The sequence below is a fragment of the Pteronotus mesoamericanus genome, unplaced genomic scaffold (genome assembly GCF_021234165.1).
Source record: "Pteronotus mesoamericanus isolate MK-2021 breed Mesoamerican mustached bat unplaced genomic scaffold, CSHL_Meso_final scaffold_408, whole genome shotgun sequence".
Lineage (NCBI taxonomy): Eukaryota > Metazoa > Chordata > Mammalia > Chiroptera > Mormoopidae > Pteronotus > Pteronotus mesoamericanus.
Window position 1 is genome coordinate 7,213,795 of NW_026555315.1, and position 11,483 is coordinate 7,225,277.

The 11,483-nt window shown below is 42.3% G+C and overlaps 1 pseudogene; it reads left to right on the plus strand.

Annotated features, from left to right (window-relative positions):
- The first annotated feature begins 7,439 nt into the window (after positions 1–7,439).
- LOC129086540 (cytochrome c oxidase assembly protein COX16 homolog, mitochondrial-like) lies at positions 7,440–8,710 on the plus strand (annotated as a pseudogene).
- The last annotated feature ends 2,773 nt before the right edge of the window (positions 8,711–11,483 follow it).

An 11,483-nucleotide genomic window follows, 5' to 3' on the forward strand; every position in this document is an offset into this window, starting at 1 on the left:
CATCTCTCAGACTCAATAATTATCCAGATTTTGCCCTGAAGATTTGCTTAAATCTTTGCCTAAAATATATATTTGTTTCCATTAAAGTCTTTCCCATACGTCATGCCATTTTACCCCTCTATGTTTCAGCTATGCATTCCCTCCAACGCTGAACATTTTCTTACCTAACTGTAATATCATCATCACACCCACCAAAATTAGCAATAATACCTAACATTCAATTTACAATCAAATTTCTTAAAATGTCTCCTTGCAGTTGGTTTGTGATGTGTGTGTTTGTGTGTATTTCCATATGTTATCAGCACTGTGCTGCAGGCCTCGCTCCACTGGGCCTCTTTCCACCCCGCACTGTGGGGGTCGCCAGCCAGGCTGCCCTGTGACCATGGAGTTGCTGTAACTGCTGTGTGGTGCTCCGTGGGGCATCCCCCACCCTCGGCCTCTCTGCTCCCCCAGGGAGGGACCCCCACCGCCCCCGGTCCCCTCCCGCAAACACGGCTGCAGTGCTGTCCTCAAATGGATCTGGTGAGAATTTCTTTGGGTTATATATAGGAGCCAGGAGCGGATTTACTAGGTCATAGGGTATAAATATTTCTGTTTGACTAGATATGGCCATATCTTTCTCTACAATGTCTGCACCAGTCCACGCTCCCACCGGCAGTGCAGGAAATTCCTATATTCCCAAGTGAGTGACACTATCCAGATGTCCGATTTTTGCTAATCTGACTGAGGTATTATCTCATTATTGTTTTATTTGCATTCCTCTGATCTCTAAAGAGTTGAAGCATCTTTGCATTGATGATTATTCTTTAACATTTACTGTTATATAGGTTGCCTTTTCATATCATTTGGTCGTACTTCAACTGAGGTTGATGGCTTTCTGATGTTGATTTACAAGAGATCCTGGAAGATTGCGTCCTTCGTTGATTTTAGCCCTCGCAAAAACATTCTCCCATTTTGTCATCTTGCTTTTGACTTTGTCTACCTCACTGAACAGAAATCTGTCCTGCCAATGTAATTAAATATACCCAAGAGCAAGAGTTTGGACTTGATCTAGTAGGCACTAGGGAGTCATTGCAGGTTCTTGAACTGGGGAAGGACAGGAAGCGATTCACTTGGGAGCTATATACAGGATGCACTGGCTGTGAGATGGCAAACTGGGAACCTGCGTGTGAGTCAACAGCACGCGTCCAAGGAACGTCCTGAGGATAAAGTTGGTGAAATTGCTCAGCAAAGTCAAATGACATGGTGGAAAGCCTCATGGGTTGGCTGGCCACGTCGTGCTTAGGAAAGGTGTTTCTTGCTCTAACCGATGTGGCTCAGGTGGTTGGGTGTCATGCTGCGAAGTGAAAGGTCGCTATTCAGTTCTCCATCAGGGTATGGGCCTGGGTTGCGGGTTCGGTCCCTGGTTGGTCCCCGGTGAGGCAGCCATCTCACATCGATGTTTCTCCCCCTTTCTCTATCCCTTCCCCTCTCTCTAAAAATAAATATAAATAAAATCTTTAAAAAGAAAGAAAGAAAGAGCCCAGGCTGGTGTGGGTTAGTTGGTTGGAGTGTCATCCCATAGACCGAAAGGTCACCAGTTTGATTCCTTATCTGGGCACATGCCTGGGTTGTGGGTTCGATCCCTGGTAGGGGTGCATAGCAAAAGGCAACCAATCAATGTTTCTCTCTCTTTCCCTCTTTCTCCCCACCCTCATAAAAAGCAATGAAAACAAAAATGTCCTCGGGTGAGGATAAAAAAAATTAAAAAGAAAGAAAGTTGTTTCTATCCCAGCCACCTGGGCCCCATGCCAGGTGACAGGAGGTGAGGAAGGAAGGGCTGGTAAGGAAGCAGAAGCAGGAGGTGTGGGCCGTGGGCCGGGAGCTTGGCAAGAACAGGACAGGAAGAGAGCGTCCAGCTGACCTTTTTCCAAGACGGACCAGAGAATGCTTTGCAGGCTGAGAGGACACAATCATAGGCATGCAACCATCCCTCTCTTCCCTATAAAACATATCTTTACATGTTCAAATTTCAAAAAGGATATATGCATATTATAAAACACTTCAAATTATGGAACTATTTAACACAGAGAATAAAAGCCTCCAATAACCAGCCCCTCCAGTAGCCCAGTAAAACTGTTCATAATTTAGAGTATACTCCTCCAGATTTATTTATATGTAACACTAATTTACATATATATTTTAGTAGGGCATATATCATTTTTAACAGAGTTTCAAGTACCTAAAACAAAAACTAATGGAACTGGAAAGAGATATAGATAAATCCACAATCATAGTAGGAAACTACAGTCACTCTCTCAATAATCCATAGAACAAGTAGACAATAAATTATTAAGGCTATAGAACAGTGAAGAGCAGTATCAACCTACTTTGCCTAATTTATATTCCTAGAACGTTCCAACTAACAATAGCAAAACACACATTCTCCTCAACTGCACATGGATCACTCATCAAAATAGACCATATTGTGGGCCATAAAACAAACCTTAGCAAATGTAAAAGAAATGAAATCATAGAAAGTATACTCCATGTTCACAACAGAATTAAATTAGAAATCAATATCAAAAAGACACCTGGAAAACTTCTAAATATTTGGAAACTAAGCAAAGCACTTTTAGATAACTCATAAATCAAAGATAAAGTCATAAGGGAAATTAGAAAACATTTTGAACTGAATAAAGATGAAAACATATCAAAATTTGTGAGATACAATTAATCCGTACTCAGAGGGGAACATAGTAGTAAATAATTAGGTTAGAAAATAAGAAAGAGTTCAGACTTCTGGTCAAGATGGGGGCATAAGTAGACACACTTCGCCTCCTCATGCAGCCACAGAGAGAATTACAACTGTATTGCAAAACAATGAATAACTAGAGCTGTCAGAAAAATCAAGCTTTATGGAAGCGCAACAACCAAGGATTTAAAGAAGCCACATTCATCCAGATGTGTAGGACGGGTGGAGTTGCAGAGATGGGCAGAGAGGCATGGAGACACAGGGCATCTCCTGCTCACATGTGGTGGTTAAAAATCCAGAGGGATACCTTGGGAGCAAGTGATCCCAGTGCCAGGCCAGACTGCACAGCCCAGGGTTCTGGCACCAGGAAGATAAGTCCCCTTAACTTCTGGCTGTAAAAATCAACAGGGGTTGGGGCAGTGGATGAAACTGCCAGATTTTTAGGACAGTCTGTGTAAAGGGCCCACATGGACGTACACGGGTACGCAAACCCACCCACTCTGGAACTCACCACCAGGACAACAGCTGGAAGGGCACCGGTCGCATTTAGGAAGTGGGTGAAGGGACTGGAAATGGGGCAAGTGCCAAGCAAGCCTCCAGAAGCCAGGCAGGGACATCGTCCCCTCCCTAAGCCCTCCCCCTACGTAGAACCACAAAACAGTGAAGCAGGTTGCCCCACCCTGATTATTACCCAAGGCTCTGCCCCACACAATTTATAGCTGCCTTTTCTATGATAGGGAGTCAAAGCAGCTCTACCTAATATAGAGGAACAAACACAGGGAGGCTGCCAAATTGAAGAGACAAAGAAATATGGCCCAAATGAAAGAACAGGTCAAAACTCCAGAAAAAGAGCTGAATGAAATGGAGATAGCCAACCTATCAGATGCAGAGTTCAAAACACTGGTGGGCAGAACGCTTAAAGAACTAACTCACTGAGTACGGCAAAAACTTAAGGAAAGAAATGAAGGTTACACTAAGTGAAATAAAGAAAAATCTACAAGGAACCAACAGTGGGAGGATGAAGCCGAGGATCAGATCAACAATTTGGAACAAAAGGAAGGAAAAATCATTCAATCAGAACAACGGGGAGAAAAAAAGCATTAAAAGAAATGAGGATCAGCTTAGGAAGCCCTGGGACAACTTTAAACGTACCAATATCCAAATCATAAGGGTACCAGAAGGAGAAAGAACAAGAAATTGAAAACTTATTTGAAAAAATAATGAAAGAAAACTTCCCTAATTTGGTGAAGGAAATAGACATACTATTTTTCAACAGAAACTTTTCAGGCAAGAAGTATTCATAGTGATGAAAAGCTAGGACCTGCAACCTAGATTACTCTTTCCAGCAAAGCTATCATTTAGAATGGAAGGGCAGATAAAGTACTTCCCAGATAAAGAAGTTCATCATTACCAAGCCATTATTACATGAAAGGTTAAAGGGACTTATTTAAGAAAAAGAAGAAGATCAAAACTATGAACATTAAAAGGGCAACAAATTCACAACTATCAACAACTGAATCTAAAAAAAAACCAAACTAAGCAAACAGGCAGAACAGAAACAGAATCATAGATATGGAGACCATTTGAAGGGTTATCAGCTGGGGGAAGGAAGGGGGAGAATGGGGGGAAAGGTGCAAGGATTAAGAAGCATAACTTGTAGGTACAAAATAGACAGGCAGATGTGAAGAATAGTATAGGAGATAGAGAAGCCAAAGAACTTATATGCATGACCCATGGACATGAACTAAGGTGGGGGGATTACTGAAGGGAAGGGAGGTACCAGGCAGAAGGGGGCAAAGGGGGAAGAAATTGGGAAAATTGTAATAGCATAATCAATAAAATATATTTAAAAAGAAAAGAAAATAAGAAATACTTCAATCAGTAATTTAGCCTTCCACCTTAAAAAAAAAACAACTAGAAAAAGGAGACTAAAGAGCTAAAACATGGAAGCAATCAAAGTATCCACTGATGGATGGATAGATAAGCAAAATGTGGTATATACATACAATGAAATATTATTTAGTCTTAAAAAAGGAAGGAAAATTTTTTTTAATGTGAAAAATAAATAACACACCTACCACATTTTTTGCCCTTTCATATGTTGTTGGGGTTTTTTAAAAGATTTTTTAATGTATTTATTTTTAGACAGAGGGGAAGGGAGGGAGAAAGAGAGGGAGAGAAACATCAATGTGTGGTTGCCGCTCACGCCCTACTGGGGACCTGGCCTGCAACCCAGGCTTGTTCCCTGACTGGGAATCAAACCAGCGATCCTTTGGTTCGCAGGCCATCGCTCAGTCCACTGAGCCACACCGGCCAGGGCAGGAAGGAACTTTGGACATGTGGTACAATATGGATGCACCTTAAGAACATTATGCTAAGTGAAATAAGCCAGTCACAGACAAAATATATGATTCCACCTATACAAGGTAGTTAGAGTAGTAAAAAATTAGAGAGACAGAAAGTAGAAAGGTGGTTGCCAGGGGCTGAGGGAGGAGGAATGGGGAGTTACTGTTTAATGGGCATAGAGCTTTCGTTTTACAAGATTAACATAACACAACATTATGAACCTACTTGATACCATGGAACTGTACACTTAAAATGGTCCAGGTGGTAAATTTTATCTGTTTGTAAGTTACCATGAAAATTAAATAATATAGCAAGGGGAAAAAACAAAAACAAAGAGAGCATCTAAAAGGAATAGAGGAATTCTGGTTCTGGTCAGGCATGTAAGAAGCCTAGGAGTCTTCACTCCATCCTACAAACAAGTAAAAAGCTGAACAAGTTGAAAAATTAACAACTCTTCTTAGATCTGTCAGAAAAGTGGAATCACAGGACAAACTGCTGCCCCTCAAATTGGAGAGAAAGCCAGCCAGATGCAGAGAATCACAGCTTAAATGAGCAAAGACCTCCACTGGAGCCAGTGCGACGGTGGGAAAACCTGAACTGTAATTGGTGAATTGCTGGAGGATTAGCATGGACAAGTCTGAGAGCCAAAAACTCCGAGGGGCCCCTGGCAGGTGTGGCTCAGTTGGTTCATCCTGCGGAGCGAAAGGTGGAGGTTTCCGTTCCCAGTCAGGAGAAGCAACCGAATCAATGTTTCTCTCACTCTCTTTCTCCCTTCCTTCCCCTCTCTCTAAAAAAATAAAATAAATAATGTTAAAAAAAAAAAAAACCAACCTTCAGGTGGACCGAGTCATAGAGGGACCCCAAACTTTTGTGAGTTTTATCTCCAGGAGCTCTATCAGGTCCTCACTATGAACATCAGAGAAAAATGCCCTCGTCCTTCTGAAGGACAGAAGGGGGAAAGTTTTTCTTTGAAATATGGCAGAGCTTTCTGTTCTTCTTAACAAGGCTTGCCCTCAGGAGAAACCATTTCACCAGAGCCTAACCTGCTGGGGTTTCATCAGCTCCAAACCTAACTGGAAAGGGAAATATCCAGGTCCAGGCCCTTGTGTTCATCACGTCCCGCCTCACGGGAGAAGGAAACTGCGAAGCGTGAAGTTCTCCGTCTACGAGAGAGGCTCATCAAAAGCTGAGACGTAATCATAGGACTGGAGAAAGCGTCATCACCTGACACCTTACCACCACAGTACTAGAGACCTATTTACCATAGTTCCTTTTACCCAGTACTTCCTATCTGCCTGTCAACAAGTAATTATAAAGCATACTAAAAGGCAAAAAAACACAGTTTGAAGGGGCAGAATAAGCATCGGAACTAGGGTCAGATATGATCATGAATGTTGGAATTAATGGACTAGGAGTTTTTAAATTATGAGTAATATGGTAAGGGATTTAATACAAAAGGTAGATAGCACGTAAGAGCAGATGGGTAATATAAGCAGAAAGACGGAAATTCTAGGAAAGAATAAAAAAGAAATGCTAGAGATCAAAAACACTGTGACAAATGAAGAATGCCTTGATGAGCTCATTAGTAGACAACATGGCTGAAGAAAAATCTGAGTTTCAAGATATGACAATGGAAATTTTCAAAACTGAAAAGCAAAGAGAATAATGACTGAAAGAGAGAGGGAAAAATAAAACAAAGCAGAACAGAATATCCAAGGACTGTGGAAGAACTACAAAAGGTGTAGCAGACACATAATGGAAATATCAGAAGGAAAAGTAAAATAAAAATAAAAAAAAAAAAGCAAAACAGAAGCAATACTTGAGGAGTAAAAACTGAGAATTTCACAAATTAATGTCAGACACCAAATCACAGATCCAGGAAACTCAGAGAACACCAAACAAGCAACCCATAAAGAAACAAACAAAAAATCCTACACTTAGAATTTATCCAGAAAATTCAAGATAAAGAAGAAAATCTTAAAGGAAGCCAGAGGGGTTAAAACAACTCCTTATCTACAAAGGAGCAAAGATAAGAATTACATCCAACAGGACAAAGAGAGAAAGTAAAGTGTTTAAAGTATTGAGTGAAGGAAAACCACCCACCTAGAATGGTGTACTCTGTGAAATGATCCTTTAAAAGTGAAGCTAAGTTTCAACAAAGGAGCAAAGACAATACAATGGATCAAAGATACTTTTTTCAACAAATGGTGCTGGAACAACTGGACATTCATACGTCAAAAAAATCTCATCTAGACATAGAGCTTCTATCCTTCACACACAAAAAAACCTAACTCAAAATGGATCAGAGACCTAAATCACAAAACTATAAAACTAGAAGATAACATAGGAGAAAACCTAGATGATTTGGGGTATGTATAGCAGTGACTTTTAATTTTTATTTATTTTATTTATTTTAAGATTTTATTTATTTATTTTTAGAGAGAGGAGAAGGGAGACAGAAAGGGAGAGAAACATTGATGTGAGAGAGAAATGCCAGTCAGTTCCCTCTCCCATATGCCCTGACTGGGAGCGAACCCGCAACGCAGGCATGTGCCTTGCCAGGGATTCAAACAGGAGACCTTGCTTTTTGCAGGATGATGTTCAACCAACTGAGCCATACCAGTCAGGGTGGCAGTGACTTTTTAGATACAAAACCAAAGGCATGACCTACTGGTATATAATCGATAAACTGGACTTTATTAAAATTAATAAAAAACAACTTCTGCTTTGCAAAAGATAAAATATCAAGAAAATGAGAAGACAAGCCACAGGCTGGGAGAAAATATTTGCAAAAGACACATTTGATAAAAGATTGTCCAAACTATACAAAGAACTCTAAAAACTCAACAACAAAACAAACAACCTGACTGATAAATGGGACAAAGAGCTGTGCAGACATCTCACCCAAAAAGATATACATATGGCAACTAAGCGCATAAAAAGATGCACAACATATAAACCATTAAGGAACTGCAAATTAAAACAATGAGGTATCACTGCACACTTATTCTAATGGCCAAAATCTGAAAACACTGGCAACACCATTTGGCAATTAATGTTTGATATATTTATATCTGAATCCTGGAATTCCACCCCTGGAAATACCTGGAAGGAATGAATGCATATATGCACAAGAATGTGTGAAGCAGCTTTATTTATAATAGTCAGAAAATTGGAAGCAACACAAATGCCCATTAAAAATAGAAACAAAGAGGAAAGGAGATGAGTCTAGGACGTCCTGTCTGGCAGAGAGTTTGAGCCTCTACCATTTGGGAGGCCGCACTGGGCCTGGTTGGCCCCGTGTCCAAGCAGGTCTGAGGTTAAGTCGTGTTTACACTTGCCGTAGGGCGCACCTTGCGCAAGAACAAGACCCTCCCCTACAGAGTCCCCGTGTTGGCTATTGCTGGAGGTTCTTTCCATCCTCATGAATTTTCACAAATCTGTTGTGATGCTGTGAAGATTAAAATTGATCTTGAATTAGAAAAAAAGAAACTAAAAATGAATAAAGTGTCACCAGAATCAGAGTATGTGAAAATAAAAGATTCCACTTTTGATGACAAGAGGAATATTTGAGGACCCATGAGGCGGGAAGACCCTGACCTCCTCTAAGGTCGAAATCCTGAAGCCTAAGTCAGCTTGCCTAGGCTGTTTCCTTCTTTTCTTTTCTTTTTTATATAAAAATAAGAATTCAGTTGATAACTGAATTCTCACTACATACTCCTATCCAGTGGAAAGAAAATTCCAGACCTGCAGAAGCCTGGATATGAGCAATTTGATGACAGATAATCTTGATTTAAAAAATCAAGCGCAGATATTTTGCTTCCCAACTCTGCCATTTGCAAATGAAAGTAACAATGTCGACCACATATATTTTATACCACTCAATAAAAATGTGAACACTGAAAAAAGAAATAGAAAGGGTAAATTGTGGTATATTTCTACAGTGGAATACTACACAGCAGCGAAAAGGAATGAACTATATGCAACATGATAGTCTCAGACATGGTGTTGAGTGAAAGGTAAGAGTAGACACTATATGACTCTATGCACATGAACTCCAAAAACAGGCTAAACTTCTTTATGGCGATAGAGCACAGAATACCGGTGACATTTGGAGGGAAGCATCGACTTTCTATGAGCTTGCTAGATGCTGGAAATAGTCAATATCTTGATCGGGTGGTGGTTACATTATATATATAAATTACATGTATATTAATTCATCAAGCTGTGCACTTAAGATGTGTATTCTTATTTATCTGTATACCCACACCTCAATTACAAAAAAAAAAAAATTAAGGGAAAGTAGCTTCCTCTACCCCCCAAAAAAGAGACAGGGAGAAGTCTTCATGTCACTACTTTAAATAAAAATTTGAAAACAGGACATTTCCAAACACATTAAAATATATATCTTTGAAAATAATCTATCCGTCTGTACACCATCTACAATTATTCCACGAACACTGGGAATGACATTTGAGTTAACGCATTCCAGGCCACTAGGGGTTTTCCATGAGCTGGTGCCGGAGGGCTGGCAATCCAGGGAAGGGCTGGGAGTTTGTAGTTGGGATTATGGCTTGTCACCAGCCAGGGCTGGGGTTGTGGAATGATGAGGCTCTGCTCCAAGGCACGGGGCAGAAAACTGGAAGGGAGGGAAGGGTGAATTGGGAGAGGAGGCAAAGAAAAAGGAGCAAGGGCATATTCTCTCCTGCTTTGGCTCAGAGCCCAAGTCCTAGACGTCTGACCTCACCAGAGACACAATAGATGTAAAACAAGCCAATCGGTTTCCAAATGGGAAGAGTGCCAGCCATGATTTTTTGCTGCCCAAGGAATGAAAAGTCAATAATAATCATTCTTATGATTCATGTTCATCCTGTTTTATTCCAAAGCACTTTACCGAAAGGCCCTTTGGCCCGGCCAAGAAGTTCAGGGCCAGGAGCCAGGACACCTGGACTCCAGATCTGTGTGTGAAAGACTTGGAAATTTCTTGGGGTCAAAGTTTCTCCCTCTGTAATTGTGGCAAGTGACATTGTGAAGAATTTCAGTTTTTCATATATCATTTCGCTTGACCCTCCAATCCTGGTGAGGAAAGCAGAAAATATAGTATTGCTATTCTTGCCTTACAGATGAGGAAACTGGGATGAGGCAAGGTTAAGGGACTTGATCAACTCATACACTGTTAACAAGGTAGGGAAGCTGAGATGCTGGGAAGCTGGGACTTCTCATTTCAAATCTTGTTGTTTCCCAGTCAAAACAAGATAGTCCCTGTGAGATGCCTTGATCCTACACAAAATGTCCTGTGTATGTTCCAAGGGCAGAACTGGGTTTCTGGAGCTGAAACTGGTTTTAAAAATAAAAATCCAGGCCTAGGGGCGGAGGTAACTAACAAAAATACCGAGTGATGAGTCAAAAGTAAGTACAGGGCCGTGGAGCACCCTGCAAATGAGCTGCATTAGAATTAAGGTAAATCCGCCTCTCCTGCAGGCCCGGCCCATTAAAAAATCTGGACACACCAGATTTTGACAGGGTTTTTCTCCGTTTGTGAAACGTGGCAGATGTGAGCTGTGGAAGTCCTGGGAAAGGAATCTCATTTCTCCCAGGAGACAAGCGGAATTACAACAGCGAGGCGGTTATGTGAGAAAGGAGAAGGCTGTGCGACAGGGGACTCCAAAGGGGCCGATGACCCAGCTGGCGCGGATGTGGGCAGGAGCAGTGTTGGTGTGGGAGACTGGCGGCCAGGGAGCAGAAGCAATGGCCGCCCCCGGAGCGAGGGCCGAAACCTTACGCACGCCTGTTTGAAAAAGGCGTTCTTTAGACTGTTTTCTGCTTGCCTGCGTCCTGATAAATCTTCCTCTGAAGAGGGGAGGCTGAGACAGACAACCACAGCCGACGGCAGGGGGAGGGTGGATTGTGGTCCCCGCCCAGGGCTTTCGATTCCCGGCCCGCAGGATGCTGGAGTATAGGAGGCCTACGCTAGGGCTGCCCCGCTACGGCTTGGGCGGAGAGGCCGGGGTGCCAGGCTCCCCTCAAGGCTCCCCGCCACCGGTCGGGGTGGGGTGAAGGACGGGGTGGGGGCAGCGTCCGTGGCCTGCTTTCCCAGGGCTGGCCGAGCCTTTTTGACAAGCTGATTGCGTGGCGGGGATTGGCTGATCCCTGCGTGACGCCGGTTAACAACAAAGGTGGAGTTGGAAGAAATTAGATTAAAGGAGAGAAAAAAAAAAAAATTAAAGGGGGAGCTGGCAGGGGACTGGAGGCAGAGACCGAGGGGGAGATGTGCGAAGCCTGGTCTCCAGACTCCGACCTCGCCCGCGAAGGGAAGCCCCTTCCGAGAACCCACCGGGATTTTGCTCTCCACCCCTACCCCGGCCCAGCTAACGAAGCCTGGGTTCGAGGGATGGCTGCTGCT